Source organism: Pan troglodytes, chromosome 19 (assembly GCF_028858775.2).
Source record: "Pan troglodytes isolate AG18354 chromosome 19, NHGRI_mPanTro3-v2.0_pri, whole genome shotgun sequence".
Lineage (NCBI taxonomy): Eukaryota > Metazoa > Chordata > Mammalia > Primates > Hominidae > Pan > Pan troglodytes.
In genome coordinates, this window is record NC_072417.2 from 79,247,258 (window position 1) to 79,271,670 (window position 24,413).

Consider the following 24,413-nt stretch of genomic DNA (forward strand, 5'->3'; position numbering starts at 1 on the left):
TCTTGATCCGGAAGTTACTTTCTGCCTTTTTTCCTGTCTCTGTTTCTACTAGAAGCCCGCTTTCTTCAATCTGCTTTATTTTTTATTTTAGAGAGAGTGTCTCACTGTGTCACCCAGGCTGGAGTATAATGGCACAGCCATAGCTCACTGCAACCTTAAACTCCTGGGCTCATGCCAATCCTCCCATCTCAACCTCTGGAGTGGCTGGGACTACAGGTATGCACCATCACACCTGGCTAAATTTGTTTTTTTTTTAAGAGATGGGGTGTTCCTATATTGCCCAGGCTGGACTTGAATTCTTGGCCTCGAGTGATCCTGCCTCCTTGGCTTCCCAAAGTGCTGAGATTACAGGTGTGAGCCACTTCACCAGGCCCAATCTGCTCTTTTTTTTTTTTTTTTTTGAGATGGAGTCTTACTCTGTCTCCCAGGCTGGAGTGCAGTGGCACAATCTTGGCTCACTGCAACCTCCACCTCCCAAGCTCAAGCGATTATCTTGCCTCAGCCTCCAGAGTAGCTGTGATTACAGGCACCCACCACCACACCTGGCAAATTTTTGTACTTTTAGTAGAGATGGGGTTTCACCACGTTGGCCAGGCTGGTCTCAAACTCCTGACCTCAGGTGATCCACCCACCTTGGCCTCCCATAGTGCTGGGATTACAGCCATGAGCCACCGCACGAGGCCCAATCTGCTTATTAATCTTAGTGTACAGTTCCTACTATGTGCTAGGCATCGTGCTAAGTGCTTTCTATACCTTATCTTATGTGATTCTCACAATTCGCTAAGTCCTATTATTTCCCCCTTTCTCAGATTCAGAAACTGAGGCTCTCAGAGGTTAAGTATTTTGCCCAGGGTCATGCAGTTGTTATGAGGTAGAGCTAGGATTTAGACTCAGGTATTCTGATTCCAGAATCCCCTCACCCTTGCCATTAAAAGTGTGGTCTCTGGAACAGGGACATCAGCAGCAGAAGCAAGTATCATCCATCGCCTCAGAGCTGGTAAGAAATGCAGTCTCCAGGCTGGGCGCAGTGACTCACGCCTGTAATCTCAGCACTTTGGGAAGCCGAAGCAGGTGGATCACGAGGTCAGGAGATCGAGACCATCCTGGCTAACACGGTGAAACCCCATCTCTACTAAAAATACAAAAAATTAGCCAGGTGTGGTGGCGGGCACCTGTAGTCCCAGCTACTCCAGAGGCTGAGGTAGGAGACTCACTTGAACCTGGAAGGCAGAGGTTGCAGTGAGCCAAGATTGTGCCACTGCATTCCAGCCTGGGTGACAGAGTGAGACTCTGTCTCAAAAAAAAGAAAAGAAATGCAGTCTCCAGTCCCACCGCCATGCCCGACACTGAAGGAAAATCTGCATTTTCTTTTTCTTTTTTTTTTTTTAATTTTTTGAGGCAGAGTCTTGCTGTGTTGCGCAGGCTGGAGTGCTATGGTGCCATCTCTGCTCACTGCAACCTCTGCCTCCCGAGTTCAATTGATTCTCTTGCCTCAGCCTCCTGAGTAGCTGTGATTACAGGCGTGTGCCATGACACCAGGCTATTTTTGGTATTTTTAGTAGACAGGGTTTCACTGTGTTGGCCAGGCTAGTCTTGAACTCCTGACCTCAAGCAATCCACCCGCCTCACCCTCCCAAAATGCTGGGATTACAGGCATGAGCCACCGCATCTGGCCAAAATCTACATTTTAACAAGATCCCCAGATGAGTCCTGTGTCATTAATCTGATCTAGTGCCGTATGTCTGCTGCCCACTGCTGTGCCTCTCCTCTTCTCCTCCCAATCCACCTCCACACCCTGGTAACTAAGTGCTGGGACAGGTAGGGACCAGGGAGTGCTGGGGGCAGGGATGGAGAAGGGGCAGGTGTTCACCTAGAGCTCAAGGCTGGTACACATGCTGGGTAGGACCCAGAGGGGTGCTGAGTGGGGCCCATTACTTCCACAGACACGGAAACAATTTTTATTACTACTTCCCAAGCCTGGCAATGTTTCATGATGCAAATGGGCTTGACTGCTCACCATTTAATATTTCTCTTCAGTACTTGAATCATTACCAAGACACAGCCACCTACCACTGACCTCTGTTTCTCAGAGGATTTGGACAGTCATTAGAGCCCATTCTAGTGTAGACCTTGTCCTTTTGATAAATGAGTTGAAACTTAAACTCCTTGGCTGAGAATGATTATCCAGCCCTCGAATGGAATAGATCTGGTGTTGGGGTGGGGGTTGGCTAGCATCTCATCCACTGGCTACTCACCCTGGAGTACATCTCCAGGTCTCCAAGGGCTTTTCTGAAATATATCCCTGGGTCCTCTCCAATATCAATAAATTAGACTCTGCAGGGTTGCCCAGGAATATACATTTGTTGTTGTTGTTGTTTTGTTTTTCTTGAGATGGAATCTCGCTCTGTCACCCAGGCTGGAGTGCAGTGGCATGATCTCGGCTCACTGCAACCTCCGCCTATCGGGTTCAAGCGATTCTCCTGTCTCAGCCTCCTGAGTGGCTGGGACTACAGGCATGCGCTACCACGCCCAGCTAATTTTTGTATTTTTAGTAGAGACGGGGTTTCACCATGTTAGCCAGGATGGTCTCGATCTCTTGACCTCGTGATCTGCCTGCCTCAGCCTCCCAAAGTGTTGGGATTACAGGCATTAGACACTGAGCCCAGCCGAATATACATTTTAAATGCTTTCCAGTTGAAAACAGTTATTTTGGCTGGGCACGGTGGCTCATCCCTGTAATCCCAGGACTTTGGGAAGCCAAGGCGGGTGGATCACTTGAGGTCAGGAGTTCGAGACCAGTCTGGCCAACATGCTGAAACCCCGTCTCTACTAAAAATACAAAACAAAAACATTATCCAGGCATGGTGGCACACACCTGTAATCCCAGCTACTAGGGAGGCTGAGGCAAGAGAATCGCTTGAACCCAGGAGGCAGAGCTTGCAGTGAGCCGAGATCATTCCACTGCACTCCAGCCTGGGTGATGGAGTGAGGCTCTGTCTCAAAAAAAAAAAAAAGAAAGAAAGAAAAGAAAAAGGAAGGAAGGAAAGGAAAGAAAGAAGGAAGGAAGGAAAGAAGGAAGGAAGGAAGGAAGAAAAAGAAAGAAAGAAAGAAAAAGAAAGAAAAGAAAGAAAGAGAAAGAAAGAAAGAAAGAAAGAAAGAAAGAAAGAAAGAAAGAAGGAAAGAAAGAAAAGAAAATAGTTATTTCTATTACATCACCTCTCCTCTCCCACCAAAAATCCTGGGGACTAGAATAAATCAGCCTTGGCACCTGGTTATCTGAACGATGCTTGGTCACGTCCAGAGGCAGGTAACACTCCCTAATGAGACAGCCCTGTTTCATTTTGAGTCAGCTCCAAATATGAGAAGCTTTTCTCCAGTCTCTGAGGTTGGACTTTGCCTCTCTGAAACCTCCACTGAACATCTCATTTCTAACTCTTTGACCAAACAAAATATGCTTAATTTCTCTTTTACCTCCCAGCCATTCCAATATTTGGAGGCAAATGGGAAGTGGAAGGAGCAAGGATTTAGAAATCTATTAGAAATGGGCTCAAATTGCTGCTCTGTCTGATACATGTTATAGCATGGATGAACTCTGAAGGCATGCTAAATAAAGTAAGACAGACACAAGAGGAAAATATTGTGTCTAAGTCCTCTTACATGAGGTACCTTGAGTAGTCAAATTCATAAAGACAGAAAAAAGAGCAGTGGTTACTATTGGAGGGATGGGAGAATGGGGAGTTAGTGTTTAATGGATACAGAGTTTATGTTCAAGATGATGAAAAGTTTCTAGAATTGGATAGCGGTGATGAATGTTGATATGGTTTGGCTGTGTCCCCACCCAAATCTCATCTTGAATTGTTGTTCCCATAATCCCCACGTGTCATGGGAGGTAACCAGGGGGAGGTAATTTAATCATTTTGGGGTCGTTACCCTCATGCTGTTCTCATGATAGTGAGTGATTTCTCACGAGATTTGATAGTTTTATAGGGGGCTTCCCCCCACTCATTCTCATTCTTCTCTCTTGTCTGCTGCCATGTAAGACCTGCCTTTGCTCCTCCTTCGCCTTCCACCATGATTGTGAGGCTTCCCCAGCCATATGGAACTGTGAGTCCATTAAACCTCTTTCCTTTATAAATTACCCAGTCTCAGGTATGTCTTTATTAGCAGTGTGAGAATGGACTAATACAAACGTACAACATTGTAAATGTGTTTAAGGCTGCTGAATTTGACATTTAAACACGGATAAATTTTATGTTATGTATATTTTACCACAAAAAAAAAAATCAAAAAATGCTGCTGTCATTTACTAGCTATGTTGTTTCTCTGAGCTGCAGTTTTCTCATCTGTAAAATGGGTACTGTTTAATTGTAACTACTGTGCATGTTGTTGTGACGGTCAGATAGGTTTCATTAATTAAAGTACCATCCTTGTATTTTCATGGAAACTTTGAGAGTAGAAAGTTAATACATGATGACTGATGGGAAATCTGGATTTATAATAGCTGGCATTATTAACACTGCCATAAAATCAAAATGAGCCATTAGTCAGAGAGGGCAGAATTCATGCTTTAAGACATCAGAATAAAAATAAGTTTGAAGATAAAACACCAGGCTTCAAAGACATTTCGGCTTTTAGTGGGCAGTGGAGCTATGGACCCAGACCTGCTCCAGGGACTCCTGGCTGATTCTCCTCTGGGGTTAGGAAGTTGGCAGTCTGAGAAGCTCTGCTCGAGACAATGGTTTCCATCCCCTGCTGTGTTTCAGAACTGCCTGAGGCAATTATTAAACTAAAGACACCTGGTCCCGTCCCTGGAGCCTACAATTTAGTCAGGCATTAGTTCAGGATCTGGATGTATTTTTACTTTGCTCCAAGTGAATCTGAGGCATTACCAGGTTTGAGGACCACTGCGCCAGGGACTTCTGGCTGCCCTGACTGCCCAAGAGTAGTTCAAGTAGCTGAGTGAGGAGTTTTGATGGGAGACCTGAGAGATGGTCCTAACATCCCAGAAGTTCCCCACAGGGCTAAGAAAGAGAGGGCAGCCCTAACTTGGGAGCAAAAATCAGTTGAAGGTTTGTATTAATCAGGGTTCTCTACACAAACCTAACAGTAACGTTCTGCTTATATATAGGATTTATTAGGTTGATGCAAAAATAATTGCCATTACTTTCATGGCAAAAACTGCAATAATTTTCATTTTTTTTTTTTTTGAGATGGAGTCTCAGTCTATCACCCAGGCTGGAGGGCAATGGCACAACCTCAGCTCACTGCAACCTCCATCTCCTAGGTTCAAGTGATTCTCCTGCCTCAGCCTCCGGAGTAGCTGGGATTACAGGGATTACAGACAGCTAATGTTTTTTGTATTTTTTGTAGAGACAGCGTTTCACCATGTTGGCCAGGCTGGTCACGAACTCCTGACCTCAAGTGATCTGACCACCTCAGCCTCCCAGAGTGCTGGGATTCCAGGTGTGAGCCACTGCACCTGGCCTGCAATTACTTTTGCACCAAGCTAATATTATGAGGAATTGGTTCATGCAATTATGGAGAAGTTCACGATCTGCCAACTGCAAGTTGGAGACCCAGCAAAGCCCATGGTATAATTCAGCCTGAGTGTGAAGGCCTGGAACCAGGAGAACTGGTGATGGAAAAGTCACTCCAAGAGCAGGGGAAGAGGACAGAAGAGGAGATTCTCTGGCTGATGCAGAGAGACAGGGGAAAAGGAGCAGACTCCTCCTCCTTCTGCCTTTTGTTCTATTCAGGCCTTTGGTGGATTGGACAATGCCTACCTACATTGGGGAGAGCAATTTACTTTACTGAGTCCACAGATTCAAATGCTTATCTCCTCTGTAAACACCCTTATAGACCCATCCAGAAATAATGTTGAATCTGGGCCATACTTGGCCAGTCATGTTGATACGTAAAATTAATAATCACAAAAATCAAAGACGGAAAGTAACCAGAAAGAGATGACAAGGAGACTGCAGCATAGCTTTAGACCTGGGTCAAGTTCAGATTAAACTTCTTTTAATCGAAAACATGTAATGGGGTCAAAAAACTACCTATCGGGTGCTCTGCTCACTATCTGGGTGATGAAATAATTTATACACCAAATACCAGCAACACACAATCTACCCATGTAAAAGACCTGCACATGTACCCCCTGAACCTAAAGTAATAGTTGAAAAAAGACAAAAGCAACACACACAGACACATATGCACACACACACACACACACACAAACAAAAACAAACAAACAAACAAACAAAACAGGGCCGGGCACGGTGGCTCACGCTGTAATCCCGGCACTTTGGGAGGCCGAGGTGGGTGATCACTTGTTAGGAGTTCGAGACCAGCCTGGCCAACATGACGAAAGCTTGTCTCTACTAAAAAATACAAAAATTAGCCAGGAGTGGTGGCACATGCCTGTAGTCCCAGCTACTCGGGAGGCTGAGGCAGAAGAATCACTTGAACCTGGGAGGCAGAGGTTGCAGTGAGCCAGGATAGTGCCACTGCACTCCAGCCTGGGTGACAGAGCAAGACTCTATCTCAAAACAAAAACAAAAACAAAAACAAAAAACATGTAACATAGCTCCACTGTACAGCGTTTGCTTACAGAGGTTACTTCTGCAGTGAAGAGAATTAGGCATCTGACTTGAGGTATGATTACAGACTTCAGTGAAAGCTGGAAGTTGAAAAGTGGAAGAGTTATGTGCTGAGTATAAATTCTGGTGCACCAAAGGTTCTATTACTTTCTATCTCAAAATCAAATTTCAATTGCTCTGGGCTCCTACCCAATGACTAGCAGAAAGTTCAATCCTCATAGATTCCTGAGGCTGTCACTCACTCCTCCTCCACTTGGTCAGAAAGTCCCTGGGCTCCTGTGGCCTTAGAAAAGTGGCCCAGCTGTCTATGGCCATGTCACCCTGAACATTCTCCGTCTGTCTGATCTTGGAAGCTAGGCAGGGTCGGGCCTGGTTAGTACTTGGATGGGAGAAAAGTGGGGCAGGGGCTGAGCTAAGGCCTTCGTCCATGATCCCAGCATCTCTCAAGTTGATCCTTGGGTTCCAGGATGCTACGGATAAGCTCTGGTCCCTGCCAAGACATGGTCTCTGTATGTCAGGCTTTGCTGCTCTGGGGGTGACAGTGACAGCCCCATAGAGGTTCTCTTCATTGACTGAAAGGACCTCATGCACAGGGTGTGCTCATGCATGCTTGAGGGGCAGTCAATTCCCCTCTGGTCAGTTTCTGCCTCCCACACTCCTTCTAACTGCTCCCATTTGGTTATTTCCACAGAACTGCCCCACCTGCCCCTGCAATGAGTCTTCACACATACCATACCGGCCTCTCCTTCTCAGGGATGGGAGCGAGTGGAGAATGGAGAGTATAACTTAGGTTGGCAACTCTTTTTTTTTTTTTTTCTCCTTTTAATAAATCTCCCTGATCCTGCTGTGAAGCCCCAGGGTTGGTTTAGGTGGGAGGGTCGGAGGCTGAGATGGCTCCTTTCCTTTTTCTTACCATCAGCATATTTGGGTAAAAGACAGAGCTGCCGACCAATGATGGCTATGGTAGCCTTGCAGTCAGAGAGAATGTGTTTATGAAGATGGCAGAAAGAGAGCAAGCGGACCCAACCCCACTCCCACCCCACTAAGAAGCCACTTCACAGCACATACTTTTCCTGAATCATCAGTTGGACCTAATTCCTTTTAGCTGTTAAGAAAAGCTGAATCTTGTCTAAAAACAGTCCCATCTATAATATTAAGTCTGGCCCTAGGGTTTGTGTTAATAAATGGCTATAGTGTAAAACAACCTGAAACTTCTGCTTTGCCAATTCTATTCTAGATGTGGATGAGTCAGGGTTCTGGGTTGCAAGAAACAGCGAGTAATTGGCAAATGTGAGCAGAAAAGGAATGCACTGGAAGGAAATCAGGGAGCTCATGTATTCTTCGAGAAGGCTGGAGAATCAGGCTTGGAAAAGGCAGAGCCAAGGGAGGTGTGGGAGCAGGAAGCCCAGCAAGGGGCTGCACAGACAGCATGACTCTCCCCCTTCTTTTTTAATAGCGTTTTTTTATTTGTGCAGTAAGCCATTGGCTTAAAAAATGTTTTAAGCATTTTAAAGTTGCAGTTTAGTAGCATTAAGTACATTCACATTGTTATGCAAATATCATCACCCTCTATCTCTGGATTTTTTTCATTTTCCTAAACTGAAACTCTGTATCCATTAAATTCTAACTCCTAACTCCTCATTTGCCCCTTCTCCCGGCTGCTGGTAACCACCATTCTACTTTCTGTCTCTATGAATTTGACTATTCTAAGTACTGATGCAAGTACTTAGTATAAGTACTAAGTACTGGTGTGATGTAAGTACTTAGTATAAGTACTAAGTACTGGTGTGATGTAAGTACTTAGTATAAGTACTAAGTACTGGTGTAAGTACTTAGTATAAGTACTAAGTACTGGTGTGAGTACTTAGTATGAGTACTAAGTACTGGTGTGAGTACTTAGTATAAGTATTAAGTACTGGCATAAGTACTTAGTATAAGCATTAAGTGCTGGTGTAAGTACTTAGTATAAGTACTAAGTACTGGTGTAAGTACTTATGTAAGTACTTCACATAAGTGGAACCACACAACATTTGTCCTTTCATCACTGGCTTATTTCACTTAGCCTAATGTCTTTAAGGTTTATCCATGTCGTAGGTCAGAATTTCTTTCCTCTTTAAGGCAGAATAATGTTCAATTGTGTGTCTATACCATATTTTGTCTATCCATTCATCAATCTATAAACTTGGGTTGCTTCCATCTTTTGGCTATCAGGAATAATGCTGCTATAAACATGGGTGTGCAAATATCTCTTCAAGTCCCTGCTTTCAACTTTTGGGGTGTATATAACCAGAAATGGGATTGCTGGATCATATTGCAATAATCTTCCTCTCATTCCTACATCTTTATGACCCTCTCTTAAGATGCAATGTCCAGGGAGGAGTACAGCCAACATTCATGGTGCCCTTGACCACACTTTCTCAGGCTGCCTCTCATTGTGGCCGCAGCTAGGTGCAGGCATGCTGAGTCTTCCACCTAAAGCACCCACTGCTTCTCTGGCTGAACCCCAAGGAATTCACTCAGTTTTCAGTCTGCAACCCAGAAGTGATGGGAGAGTTAACACACTCCAGAGTCTATCCTCACTCAGTGCCCCAGTCCCCCTCCTTTAAAACAAAAACAAAAACGAAACAAAAATCCTGCTTCATTGAGATATTTACATATCATATAATTCACTTATTTAAAATGTAAACTTCCATTTTTTTAGTATATTCACAGATATGTACAACCATCACCACAGTCAATTAATTTTAGAACATTTTTATCATGCCCAAAACAAACCCTTTAAGCTATCACCCTCCTACTCCCCTAATTCTCTCATCCCTAGGCAGCCACTAATCTACTTCATTTCTCTATAAATTTCCCTGTTGTTAACATTTCAAACAAATGGAACCATAGAGTACATGGTCTTGTGTGTCTGGCTTCTTTTGCTTAGCATAATCTTGTCAAGATTCACCCATGTTCTAGCATGTATCAGAACTTCATGTGGCTCATGCCTGTAATCCCAGCAATTTGGGAGGCTGAAGTGGGCAGATCACTTGAGGTCAGGAGTTCGAGACCAGCCTGGCCAAGAGGATGAAGCCCCGTTTCTACCAAAAATACAAAAATTAACCAGGCATGGTGGTGTGTTCCTGTAATCCCAACTACTTAGGAGGCTGAGGCAGGAGAAACACTTGAACCCTGGAACCCAGAGGTGAATATTGCAGTGAGCCAAGATCGCACACTGCACTCCTACATGACAGAGCGAGACTCTGTCTCAAAAAAACAAAACCAAAAAAACCTTCATTCCCTTTTATGGCTGAATAATATTCCACTGTATGGATATACCACATTTTATTTATCCCTTCATCAGTTGATGGACATATTTGGGTTGTTTCCATCTTTTGGCTATTATGACTAGCATTACTATAAATATTCATATACAAGTTTTTGTGTGGACATATGTTTTCATTTCTCTTGGGTACATGACCAGGAGTGAAATTGCTCTAGGCTTCCGTTAAGAGTAACTGTGAGATTCATTCTATATTGTTCATCAGATGGTCCCCAACAGGATGGATGGAGCTCCAGTGTCCACACTGAGAAGCTCAGCAACACAGCCTTCATTGTTGCCACCTCCTTTTACATCTCACTTTCCTCACTCCTACAGCCTTGCTCCCTAGGATGACTCCCAAAATAAACTCCCGACACCCATGCCCTTGCCTGTTGCTCTGCTTTCAGGCAATCCAAATGAAGATATGAAAGTTCGGCCAGGCATGGTGGCTCATGCCTGTAAACCCAGCACTTTGGGAGGCCAAGGGAGGCAGATCACTTGAGGTCAGGAGTTCGAGACCAGCCTGGCCAACATGGTGAAACCCCGTCTCTAATAAAAATACAAAAAAATTAACCAGGCATGGTGGTAGGCACCTATAATCCCAGCTACTCAGGAGGCTGAGGCAGGAGAATTGCTTGCACCCAGGAGGCAGAGGTTGCAGTGAGCCGAGTTTGTGCCACTGTACTCCAGCCTGGATGACGGAGTGAGAACCTGCCTCAAAAAAAAAAAAAAAAAAAAAAAAAAGAAAGTGCATAAGAGTTCAGGCCTGTTCGTGTTCCTGTTCTCCACGTGTCAGAGGCAAGAAGCATGAGGCCTCTTCACCTTCCATAAAGGGAGATGGCGCCCACTGCACAAGGTGTCTGATGTAAACTAAGAAAAACCAAATAACAACAACAACCAAAAAAAGGTGAAAGTCACAAGGTGATCCCAACGGGTGGAGGAAGAGGACTAGCATGTTAGATGCATATGATGCTAACAGGGGCCCTGTATGCATTATTCTGTTTAATTCCCACAACAGCCCAGAGAGGTTGATAATTTGCCTGGGGTTATCCCGGAAGTGAAGGAGCCCAGATCAGCAGCCAGGTTCCTCCGATTCCAGTGGCTGTCCTCTGTCACCTCTCCCCACCCTCTGGTCAGTGCTCTTCACAGCAAACTGGTAATTTCCTAACTGCCTTTAAGTGAAAGTATCTTTTTGGCTCCACATTCTACTGCAAAGGAAGCCAGATGCTATTTTTCAGTCCTGTGAACTTTCCATTTCTGGCAGGTGGCTGGCTCTCCTTTTCCCTGGATAGAATGTAATTTCCATTTGCTTTCCAGCAATCTTATTGATTGAACATGCTTCCAAATTTTTTCATCTTTGACACGTTTCTTACAATGTAATTTTACAGGGCAGGAATCATCCCTGTTGAAGAGGAGAGTCCAAGACGGGGCGGCATTCTTGTGTAATGGGTTGCTTTAGCTTTTTCTTTTTTTCTATTTCTTTTTTTTTTTGGCTAAAACTAAGAATGTGTCAGTGGCAAACACTAAAAATCCACCCCCATTTACTTCTTGTGGCTGTTCCTGAGGGATGTCAGTGATAAAGTCACCCAACTTACAAACTTTACAGTGAGTCACTCATCCCATTAAAGGCCCTTGAGATGTACGATAACAGCAAAAAAAAACCCCACCTTTCCAGAAGGATATCATAACAATTAGAAAATCAATCATGATGGCAGTGAACCTCAATGTTCTGATCCACAAAATAAGGCTTTGGTGAAGAATAAATGAAATTACATTTGTGAAAATTTTGCAGTGTGAGCTTTTATTACTCGTATCTTTACAAAGAATGTAATAGATACTGTTATGTTTTTGCAAAGCAAGCTGACATCTGGAGTATGAAACAATCATTAATAATTATCTGTGCTGGTCAGGCATGGTGGATCAAGGCTGTAATCCCAGCACCCTGGGAGGCCAAGGCAGGGGGATTGCTTGAGGCCAGGAGTTCTAGACCAGCTGGACAATGTACCAAGACCCCCATCTCTTTAAAAAGTGTAGCTGGGCCTGGGTGGTACACAACTGTAGTCCCAGCTACTCAAGAGGCTGAGGTGGCAGGATCCCTTGTGCCCAGAAGTTGGAGGATGCAGTGAGCTGTGATAGCTACACACTCCAGCCTAGGTGACAGTGACAGAGCAAGATCCTGTGTCTAAACAAGAAAAAGAAATGGTATCTGTGCAAAAAAAAAAAAAAAAAGTATTCAAAAGTCTAAACCTTGTGTTAGAGACAGCCATTGCACAAACAAGAAGAAGAAAGGGAATTCATTAGACCATGTATAAGTATCAGAAAGAGCCTGAATGTTTTTTTAAATCATTATTATTTACAATTTTTTTTTTTTGAGACGGAGTCTTGCTCTGTCACCCAGGCTGGAGTGCAGTGGCGCGATCTCGGCTCATTGCAAGCTCTGCCTCCCGGGTTCACGCCATTCTCCTGCCTCAGCCTCCCAAGCAGCTGGGACTACAGGTGCCCGTCACCGTGCCTGGCTAATTTTTTGTATTTTTAGTAGAGACGGGGTTTCACCGCATTAGCCAGGATGGTCTTGATCTCCTGACCTCGTGATCTGCCCGTCTTGGCCTCCCAAAGTGCTGGGATTACAGGCGTGAGCAACTGCGCCTGGCCTATTTACAAAAATTTTTTAGGGACAGAGTCTTGCTCCATCATCCGGCTGCAGCCTGGACTTCCTGGGCTCTAACAATCCTCCTACCTCAGCCTCCTGAGTAGTTAGTATTACAGGCATAGGCAACCATGCCCAGCTAATTATTTTTAAAGTGTTTTGTAGAGGCAGGGTCTCACTATGTTGCCCAGGCTGGCCTCAAATTCCAGACCTCACCTGGCATGGTGGCTCACGCCTGTAATCCCAACACTTTGGGAGGCCAAGGCAGGATTGCTTAAGCCTAGGAGTTCTCCAACTCCAGCATAGTGAGACCCCGTCTCTACCAAAAATACAAAAATTAGCCTGACATGGTGGTGCATGCCTGTAATCCCAGCTACTGGGGAGGCTGAGGTGGGAGGCTTGCTCAAGCCTGGGAGGCAGAAGTTGCAGTGAGCCAAGATCGTACCACTGCACTCCAGCCTGGGTGACAGAGTGAGACTCTCTCTCAAAAATAAAATAAATAAAAACAGGCCAGGCATGGTGGCTCACACCTGTAATCCTAGAACTTTGGGAGGCTGAGGTGGGCGGATTGCCTGAGCTCAGGAGTTCGAGACCAGCCTGGGCAACGTGGTGAAACCCTGTCTCTACTAAAATACAAAAAAAAAAAAAAATTAGCCAGGCATGGTGGCATGTGCCCGTAATCCCAGCTACTTGGGAGGCTGAGGCAGGAGAATTGTGTCAACCCGGGAAGTGGAGGTTGCAGTGAGCTGAGATTGCGCCACTGCACTCCAGTCTGGGCGGCGGAGCAAGACTCCATCTCCAAAAAATAATAATAATAATAGTAAATAAAATAAAAATAATAAAAATAAGAAATAAATATACAACCTCGTTAGTCCTTACAACAAAGCCAATAGGCTTTGTTCACATAAGTGGAATCCCACTCCCATTTCATAGCTGAGAAAACTGAGGCTCAGAAGAGAATAGGATTTACCCAAAGTCTCAGGAATTCATCTGAGCCCTATGGACCGCCCCACTGCAGTGCAGATTATCTTTGCAAGGTATTACGTGCCTAAGACAGTCTTTCCAGTAGATGACTCAGTGAGCTGGCACCACTTGCAGACTAGCCAGTAGAGTGACCACAGTGTATCAGGAAGATGTGTCACTGAGAAAACAAAACCAGCAAGGATTGTGTGATGCCACAGTGACTCACTGTGCCCAAGGTCCCCCACTCTAACTAGGAGTATTCCCCAGTGGCCTTTATACAACTTGCTGATCTTTTCCTACTTGGCTCGTCTACTCGCCGCACAATCGTTCCCATGCAGCCCCACCCCACCCCAGTCCCACCCGTCCTCCTGATGGGGCCTGCTTCTCATCCTCCGCTGAGGTGTCAGATTGACTTCCAGAGGCTTCTGCAGAGCACTTCTCACTCCAATCTCCTCCAATTCTCTAAGCACAAGCAGGAACCTGGGCATTTCCATGCTGCTCAAGCTAAGAGGTCCCCCTTCCAGCCTGGCTCGTGCTGGTGCTTAGGTGGGGCTCCTGTCCCTATCCCCTACAGCTCTGTTGTCTCTCGATATGTCACTCTTTGCACCAGAAAGAACAACCAAGGATCATTCTCAATGCTTCACACAGAAACCCTCTTCTCCCAAATGAATTTCCCGTTCCCTTTCTCAGGGACCCCCAAAGGTATAGCTGCAGCCTCCCAGAACACTTATTCTACAGGAGGCTGCTTAGACCACAGCTGTATTCGGGAAAAGGAAATTTCATTAGGATGTAATGATCTCAGGCCTCCAAAGCCCTGGCTGGCTGGAAAAAGGAGGCTACAGTCAGGATCCTGTCCAAGCCGCCAGAAGAAGTGGCTGATGGCTTTCTAGGCTGCCTTTCTCTGTGCATAATCCTGCTCATATCTCACTGGTCACAGCTGCAAAGGAGTTTAGGAGTGTAGTATCTTAGATGGGCACATATCCCTAGAAAAGCATTGCAAAGCAGAAGGGGAAAATGGAGTTGGGTAGACAACAAGTATTCTCAGAAGATAAGGGCATAGCTGGCTATCTGAACAGTGAGTGTTAAGGTTAGCCATTCCAATATCACACAGATAAGAAAAGGCCCTATGATTTGGCAACCAAGAGATTACTCATGGCCTTGGAAAAGACAAACCTAGCAGAACACTGGATTGGGAGTGGGGTTAAGCAATGAGTGGGGGTGAGGAACTGGAGACATGGGACCCAGACTTTTCTACAGAGATGTTTCAGTAAAGAGAAATGAGGGCTAGGCGCAGTGGCTCATGCCTGTAATCCCAGCATTTTGGGAGGCCGAGACGGGCGGATCACAAGGCCAGGAGATCGAGACCATCCTGGCTAACATGGTGAAACCCCGTCTCTACTAAAAATACAAAAAATTAGCCAGGTGTGGTGGTGGGCGCTTGTAGTCCCAGCTACTCAGGAGGCTGAGGCAGGAGAATAGTGTGAACCCGGGAGGTGGAGCTTGCAGTGAGCTGACACAGTGCCACTGCACTCCAGCCTGGGCAACAGAGAAAGACTCCATCTCAAAAAAAAAAAAAAGAAAATAAAAAGAGAGAAATGAGAGACAGAGAGATAGACAGGTATATCATAAAAATATACACATAATTCCTAACCTTTATTTTGACTGCTTCTTTTCCTCTCCCCAACTCAATCTTGGCAAGAGTTACTAATAGCAAAATTGACTGACCTGAGTTCCAGCTTCTCTCTCTTCTTCTTCCCAGGGAAGGTGCTAATGAGGAATGAAATGGCCAAAGGCTGAACTGCGGGAGGGAGAAGTGAAGCTCTGGAACATGTAGCAGCTGAGCGTGGAGCACTGAGGATTTTCTCCATGACGAAAAGGAGTTTTATCATGGCCAGGTATGGTGGCTTATGCCTGTAATCCCAGCACTTTGGAAGGCTGAGGTGGTAGGATTGCTTGAGGCCAGGAGTTCAAGATCAGCCTGAGCAACATAGCAAGACCCTGTCTCTAAAAAATAAATAAATAAATAAAAAGATTAGCCGGGCATGGTGGCCTGTGCCTGTAGTCCCAGCTACTTGGGAGGCTGAGGTGAGAAGATGGCTTGAGCCCTGGAGGTTGAAATGCAGTGAGCAGTGATAGCACCACTGCACTCCAGCCTGGGTGACAGAGTGAGACCTTTTTTTTTTTTTCTTTCAGTGAAAGTACAGAGATTTATTGCAAAGGCAGAATTACACACTTAAGAAAGGGAAGTGCAAGTGCAATGGGGTTTGGAGTCCCTACATTTATGGGTTTATTGAATTAAGGGGTGGAATATTCATGAAGATTCCTGGAAAAAGATGGAAATTTATCAGAACTGCGGTGCAAACCTAATGCTAAAAAAAGTTCTAATCATAGAAGAACAAAACCCCTTGAGAATTAAAATGAATGAAAATCCATTTGCCTCTTTCATGACCCCTACAATAATAAGACTGCCCATAGTTATTTTAATTATCTTATTCCCAAATATTCTATTCCCATCATGTAGTTGCCTGATCAATAACTGGCTGGTTTCTGTACAACAGTGACTAATATTAAAACAGATAATAATAATAATGTATAACATCAAAGAATGAATCTATCTCTTTTTTTTTTGAGACAGAAAATCGCTCTGCTGCCAGGCTGGAATGCAATGCCTCTATCTTGGCTCACTACAACCTCCACCTCCCTGGTTCAAGCGATTCCCCTGCCTCAGCCTCCGGAGTAGCTGGGACTACAGGCGTGTGCCACCACATCTGGCTAATTTTTTGTATTTTAGTAGAGATGGAGTTTCACCATGTTAGCCAGGATGGTCTCAATCTCCTCACCTCGTGATCCACCTGCCTCAGCCTCCTAAAGTGCTGGGATTACAGGTGTGAGCCCATGCACACGGCCGCTCTCTTAATTCTTGTGGCAAAGCATTTCTGAACAAGTGAGGGCTATCCTTAAAGCCCTGAGGCAGTACTATCCAGGTGTACTGCTGGGTAAAATTAGTTTCAGGATTAGTCCACCCAAAAGCAAACAAAAATTGAGAGTCAGAGTATAAAAGGATACAAAATAAAGCATTACTGAAATCTAATATCGTGAATCAATTGGTGTCTCTGGTATTTGGGTAAATATGGTATAAGGATTTGACACTATAGGGCTGGGCGCAGTGGCTCACGCCTGTAATCCCAGCACTTTGGGAGGCCGAGGCATGTGGATCGCTTGAGGTCAGGAGTTCGAGATCAGCCTGGCCAACATGATGAAACCCCGTCTCTACTAAAAATACAAAAATTATCCAAGCATGGTGGTGCGTGCCTGTAGTCCCAGCTACTCCGGAGGCTGACGCAGGAGAATTGCTTGAACCTGGGAGGCAGAGGTTGCAGTGAGCTGAGGTCGCGCCACTGCACTCCAGAGCAAGACTCCGTCTCAAAAAAATAAATAAGTAATTAAAAAGGATTTGACACTATAGAATGTAAGGTAATTACAACCTCATTAATAGCTCCTAAGTCTTGAACTAGATGATTATTCTGCATTTGGTTTTTGGACAGGGAGGGAAGGAGTATTACAAAGAGACTGACTGACATAGAACCAGGAGGCCCTGTTTTAAAAACTTCTCAATTAAAGGTTGGCGTCCTCACCTGGCTCCCGGTTTGAGGGCATATTGGCTCTTGCATGGGAAATTGTTTTTGTCTTTAAAGCGATGATCACGGCTGGGTGCAGTGGCTCACGTCTGTAATCCCAGCACTTTGGGAGGCTGAGGCAGGCAGATCACAAGATCAGGAGATCGAGACGATCCTGGCTAACATGGTGAAACCCGTCTCTACTAAAAATACAAAAAAAATTAGCCGAGCGTGGTGGCGGGCGCCTGTAGTCCCAGCTACTTGGGAGTCTGAGGCAGGAGAATGGCTTGAACCCGGGAGGCGGAGCTTGCAGTGAGCCGAGATCGCACCACTGCACTCCAGCCTGGGCGACAGAGCGAGACTCCGATCTCAAAAAAAAAAAAAAAAGAGATGATCACAGGCTGAGCATGTATTGCTTTGCAAGGGGTTTCTTGGTCCCATACTTATGGGTCTACTTAAAACTTTATTTTATGGAGGATCTCCTGTTTTTCTGAGGCTGGTTTAGAAAATACAAGCATTGCCAAGAAGGAGGGCCTGATAAATGTAAAGTGGCTCCAAAGCTGGCTAGGAAGTCCTGTCTCAATAAAAGAGTAGGACATTCCAGCATAACCAGAAACTCATGAGTTACCATATAGTTTTCTAGCCTGTAGCTTAGGGGTAAAGTGTTTTGATTTGGGGGTGCCATTGACACCCATGACAGTGCAGCTTTTGGAGAATAAGGGCCCAGAGTGGCAGTTCAGGACAGAGTAACTGGCCACTGAGTCAATTAAGAAATTAATATTTGCCGGGCACAGTGGCTCACACCTGTAATCCCAGCACTTTGGGAAGCTGAGGCGGATGAATTGCTTGAGCCCAGGAGTTCAAGACCAGCCTGGGCAGCATGGTGAAACTCTGTCTCTACAAAAAAAAAAAAAAAAAAAAAAAAAAAAAACTAGCTAGGCATGATCAGGGCTGCCCATAGTCCCAGTTACTCGGAAGGCTGAGGTGGGAGGATTACTTGAGCCCAGAAGGTCAAGGCTGCAGTGAGCCCTGATCACGCCACTGCTCTCCAGCTTGGGTGACAGAGTGAGAACTTGTCTCAAAAAGAAAAGAAAAAGAAATTAATATTCTTGGCTGGGCGTGGTGGCTCACGCCTGTAAAGAAAAAATTTAATTTTCTTTTTTTTTAGACAGAGTCTCACTCTGTCACCCAGGCTGGAGTGCAGTGGCTCGATCTCGGCCCATTGCAACCTCCACCTCTCGGGTTCAAGCGATTCTCCTGCCTCAGCCTCCCGAGTAGCTGGGATTACAGGAGCCTGCCACCACGCCTGGCTAATTTTTGGTATTTTTAGTAGAAATGGGGTTTTGCCATTTTGGCCAGGCTGGTCTTGAACTCCTGACCTCGTGATCCACCCGCCTCGGCCTCCCAAAGTGCTGGGATTACAGGCGTGAGCCACCACGCCCGGCCAAAAATTAATATTCTTACCAGCCACGTGAAGAATCACTGAGGCTCCTCAGTTGTGATGACCATGCCTTTTGTGGGAGCCACCAGGAACCTTGGTCTAGTTACAGCCATGATGGCATCGGGCATTCTCCTTTCCCTTTGGAGCTGAAGGTAATCCCTTTTCCAATGGCCCTCCTGCTTGCAGGACAGGGTCTAGGTGGGGTCCCCTGACTGGGACGGTCTTCACTCCAATGTCCTGGCTTCCCACACTTGAAGCAGCAACCATTGCCTGCAGGTTTGCTGTTAGGCCTGTTTGGTCCATGGGCGAAGCATCCCCCCGGGTGACCCTGAGGTTACATGGCACTGCTTACAGCAACTGCTGTCATTGGAGCATGATGTCTGTTCTGTTGTTTGCCATGCTGGGTCCTTTCAGCCTCTCCAGCCCCGTCCCTATTACTAAATACCCCAAAAGCCACATCAAGCATTTGATTAATAGGCATTTAGGGTCCTCAAGCCAATTTCTGTAATTTTATTCTGATGTCAGGTGCTGACTGGTTAATAAAGTGTGTCCCTAGTAAAATCTGTCCAGCATCAGCATTGGGGGTCAATGTTAGTATATTTCGTTAGGGCTTCCACAAGGCACCCCGACACAAATCTGGGTTGTCATCCTTTCCTTGAGTTATTCCCCTTATTTTATTATAGTTCACAGGCTTACCAGTACATTTTTTATTTCCTTTTATTTTTTCTTTTTTTGAGATGGGGTCTGGTTCTGTTGCCCAGACTGGAGTGCATTGGCACGATCTTAACTAACTACAACCCCCACCTCCTAGGCCCAAGCCATCCTCCCACCTCAGCCTCCTAAGTACCTGGGACTACAGGCACATGCCAGCACGCCTGGCTGATTTTTGTATTTTCTGTAGAAATGGGGTTTTGCCGTGTTGCCCAGGCTGGTCTCAAATTCCTGAGATGAAGCAATCCACCTACCTCTGCCTCCCAAAGTGCTGAGATTATAGGCGTGAGCCACCATGCCCAGCCTGGTACATTTTTTATTCCCTCCACTAAACAAGTCACCATATGATTTATTTTTCTTACATCAGCCTGGCTCTGTTGATCGTTCCAATTAGGGTCATTGTAAGGCGTAGATGTGGTCCCCACAGTGTATTGCTCATGGTCCTCAGCTGATGAAATGCCAAGTGCAAGAGCTCAGCCCTTACAATTGGCCACCTCCATGGCCATGACAGAAGACAGGCATTCCTAGACCCTTGGCTGACTGCCTTGGCATCTAGGCATCCCTGGAGCCCTAGTGTTCTCCAGGGATCCGTGGCCCCTGGGGCTTTGAAAACAGGGAGGCTTTCAAAGAAAAGCCAGACAAGCTGTAGGTTTCATTTGAAAGTCACAAGCCTGCTGATATCCATCTGAACATTTATCACCAAGTACAACTTGGAAGTAGAGATGATTCAGCACAGCCAATAAACAGGGACCTTGAAGGGACCCATTAAGAATCAGAGGCCTGGATTTGGCATTCCAGAGGGCAGTATCTAGGAGGCCTATCTTACTGTGTCCAAAATGTTCACTAAACTTTTGTGTGAAGTAAGAAGCAGCAGCGTGGGGAGAGAAACTTGCAAAAGCAGGGGTTTTTTTGTTTTGTTTTTGTTTTTGTTTTTGAGATGGAGTCTCACTCTGTTGCCCAGGCTGGAGTGCAGCAACGTGATCTCTGCTCACCGCAACCTCTGCCTCCTGGGTTCAAGTCATTCTCATGCTTCAGCCTCCCAAATAGCTGAGACTACAGGCGTGCGCCACCACACCTGGCTAATTTTTGTATTTTTGGTAGAGACAGGGTTTCACCATGTTGACCAGACTGGTCTCGACCTCCTGATCTCAAGTGATCCACCCACCTCAGCTTCCCAAATTGCTGGGATTACCGGTGTGAGCCACCGTGCCCAGCCAAAAAGCCGAGTTTAAAGAGAGACAGGAAAAATGAAACAGCTCCCAACCAGGGTCAGTGTCTTGCCACAGCTGGTCCCTTGGGAAAACAGAAGATCCTTCCCAGAAAAAAGTCACAGTGCTCCTTGGAAGCCACCTAGCCACTGCACGGTGTGGGATTTTACCCTCCACCCTCATTAGCTTCCAGTCAGGAAGGACGGTAGCTCCTCAGGGCTACTCAGTATAGGTTGAAACCTTCCCACCTCCCTCTCATCCCATCAGGATGAACTGGGTTTTCCAGCCAGAGGGAGCAGAGTCGCTACAGCTGAGGGGAGTCAGGCTGCAGTTGATGCCAAGGAACAAGGAAGAAATTAGCAGTAACTCCAGAGAGTGAGAAGACTCCGACTAATATTGGAGTAGGATTTACAAACTGCCAGTGGTTCTAGAATTCGGCGACGACACTCCAGCCTGGATGGCCATAAAGATGACACCAGTGGGCTGGGGGAGGTCCCCAAACACTGATGGGACCTCAACCCCGGCTGGTGTCCAGGCTCTTGACATCATCACAAGAAGGCATTCAAAGGTGGGTCAGAAAATAATGAAATTACAGAGATTTATTGCAAAGAGAAAAGCACACACTCAAGAAAGAGGAGTGCAAACAAACTCAAGGAGAGTCGCATGAGAAAATACGTTTTACTGATTCTTACTCCTGCTGGCCCCGGCTTTCTCCTTCCTTGTCTTCCTTTTTTTCTCCCCTTGTGATCCTTTCTCTCTTCCATCCCCAATATATATGTCTTCGGTAGGGAACTTAGATTTATTGAGCATCTACTATGTGCCAGGTACTGGGCTTTGGGCCTCATGGACTCCATCTCACTTAGTTCTTCCAGCAGCTTTTGGAGGGATGTTCATTATTATTCCCACTTTACAGAAGAGGAAATGGAGGTTCAGGGAGGTTAAATTATCCAGGTCACACAGTCAAATGGATTGGCGCTGGGAACTACATCTAGATCTGTTTGACTCTAAAACACTATTCTCTCCTTTATTTTTTGAGGGTCCATGAAGCACTATCAAGGAGCTACAGAATGTCAATTACGTTCCTCTTTGGAGTCTTTGTTGCCCAGGCTAGAATGAAGTGACGCAATCTCGGCTCACTGCAACCTCCCACCTTCCAGGTTCAAGCAATTCTCCTGCTTCAGTCTCCCAAGCAGCTGGGACTGCAGGTGCCTGCCACCACACGTGGCTAATTTTTGTATTTTTAATACAGATGGGGTTTCACCATGTTGGCCCCGCTGGTCTCAAAATCCTGACCTCAAGTGATCCACCCGCCTCAGCCTCCCAAAGTGCTGGGATTACAGGAGAGTCACCACACCCGGCCCTCAATTGCATCCTTTAGTACAAATTCACATAACACACATGGAATTCCTGTTTGCTTATGAATCTTCCTATCAGGTGCCACTGATCTGCTAGTAGAAATCCTCCCAAGGAAAAGCTTGAAGAATGCAAGTGTTTTGCTGTCTGTCTAGGTTTTTTGTTAGCCTAAGGAGACACACAAGACTCCAGCTGCTCAGCCAGCCCCTCTGGGAGCCTCAGCCTGTAAGCAAAGTGATGGTGAGCAGGAGGCAGAGACCACAGGCTTCTGTTTACAGAATCTCTCAGACAATGGACAAAAGAGTAGCGACTTTCATAACAAGTTGACATTGATAGAGTTTCCAATATAGCTGCACATTTTCTACTGTTATTGCTCCAATCTTCTTCATGAAAAGTAAAAGAGGGGGCCGGGCGCGGTGGCTCACACCTGTAATCCCAGCACTTTGGGAGGCCGAGGCAGGTGGATCACCTGGGGTCAGGAGTTCAAGACCAGACTGACCAACATGGAGAAACCCCGTCCCTACCAAAAATACAAAATTAGCTGGGTGTGGTGATATATGCCTGTAATCCCAGCTACTCAGGAGGCTGAGGCAGGAGAATCACTTGAACCGGGGAGGCAGAGTTTGCTGTGAGCCAAGATCGCGCCATTGCACTCCAGCCTGGGCAACAAGAGTGAAACTCTGTCTCAAAAGAAGAAGAAAAAAAAAAAAAGTAAAAGAGGGCAGGGCATGGTGGCTCATACCTGTAATTTTGGCAGGCAGAGACAGGAAGATCACCCAAGCCCAGGAGTTCGAGACCAGCCTGGGCAACATAGTGAGACCTCATCTCTACAAATACAAAAATAAGGTGGATGTGGTGGTGCACACCTGTAGTCCCAGATACTTGGGAGGCTGAGATGGGAGGATCATCTGAGCCCTCAGTGGTTGAGGCTGTAGTGAGCTGTGATCACACCACTACATCCCAGCCTGGGTGACAGAATGAGACCCTGTCTCAAAAATTAGTAAATAAATAAAAAGTAAAAGAAAGTTTTGGTCCTCACTTGGATAATCAGCAGTAATAAAAACATCTGGAATGAATCCACTCAGAGCCTTTCCAATAACCAGTCTCTCTCTCTCTCTCTCTCTGTCTCTCTCTTTAGCACAGGTTAAATTTCTGATTGTTCCTTGAGGCTTTTTTTGGTGGAAATCTATGTTAAAGCATATTTTATGTGGCAGAGGAGGCCAAAAGTGATGGCTGCATGCTTACTTATTATTTTTCCATGAAATAGCATTTTAGGGATCCAAATACAACCTATTTGATCCACAGACATGTACTGATCACTTCCAAGGCTGCGTAAACATTTAAAGACGTTCTTTGATGTGGTTAGACAAAGATGCCCTAAGCTATGGGTGCCAGTTAACTAGTTAATGCCAAATGTCTGGAGGAGCCAATTTGTTGGTCATTTTTAAAAAAGATCTGTGATGAGCATTAAGAGGCTATCTGAAGCATTTTGTCTTTCATTTTTTAAAAACCTTGATCAAGATACCATGTGCAATATGAATATTTTTCTTTCAAAGGCAAGTATTATACAGAAGTTATGTCTATGGGGGCTGGGCATGGTGGTTCACGCCTGTAATCCCAGCACTTTAGGAGGCTGAGGCAGGTGGATCACCTGAGGTCAGGAGTTCGAGACCAGCCTGACCAACATGGTGAAACCCTGTCTCTACTAAAAATACAAAAATTAGCTGGGCATGGTGGTGGGCACCTGTAATCCCTGCTACTTGGGAGGCTGAGGCAAGAGGATTGCTTGAACCCAAGAGGCAGAGGTTGCAGTGAGCCAAGATAGTGCCATTGCACTCCAGCCTGGATGACAAGAGCGAAACTCCATCTCAAAAAAAAAAAAAAAAAAAAAAAAAAAAAAATAGAAGTTATCTCTGTGGGATTGGAGAAGTGGGAGCACTAGGGAGAGAAACATTTCTCTAATATTTGTGTTTGTATTTTATTTTATTTTTAACATGCCCTTGAGTTTTCTTTTAAAAGTTTAAAACTAGTTCAAATGCAAAAAGAGCATACCCCCCCCCACCCCCAACCCTGTCACTCACAGAAAGGGAACACAGGAACAGGATGTTTTTGAGGAAACACACTCCCTCTGTGTAGATTCACTGAAAATATGTCAATTTTTTTTTTTTTTTGAGACGGAGTCTTGCTCCGTCACCAGGCTGGAGTGCAGTGGCACAATCTCGGCTCACTGCAACCTCTGCCTCCCGGGTTCAAGCGATTATCTTGCCTCAGCCTCCCAAGTAGCTGGGACTACAGGTGTGTGCCACCATGCCCAGCTAATTTTCCTATTTTTGGTGAGAAGGGGTTTCACTATGTTGGCCAGGATGGTCTTGATTTCTTGACCTCGTGATCCGCCTGCCTTGGCCTCCCAAAGCGCTGGGATTACAGGCATGAGCCACTCTGCCCGGCCAGTGTAATTTCTCTCAAGCTGACGAGCAAAGCACCTTTATCACTAAGATCACTGAAGGAGAAATGGGAAGAGGAGGGTGCCAGGTTTTGCCCCTATCTTGAGTTGTTTGTTTGCTTCTCTC

The 24,413-nt window shown here is 45.6% G+C and overlaps 1 protein-coding gene across 3 annotated transcripts in view; it reads right to left on the reverse strand.

The window, feature by feature from the left end:
- APOH (apolipoprotein H) overlaps positions 1-24,413 on the reverse strand; it is a 90,717-nt gene that overhangs the window by 47,657 nt on the left and 18,647 nt on the right. The window contains exons 1-2 of one of the 3 annotated variants that reach the window (XM_063798094.1): positions 17,149-17,328; positions 15,239-15,517 (exon numbers count right to left, since the gene is read on the reverse strand). The exons of 1 other annotated variant lie outside the window; for it this stretch is intronic. The gene's annotated coding sequence lies outside the window, so the exon portion shown is untranslated. Of the gene's footprint in view, positions 1-15,238; positions 15,518-17,148; positions 17,329-24,413 lie in introns of those variants that run through there. One more of the 3 variants, XM_063798092.1, reaches the window with a different exon arrangement.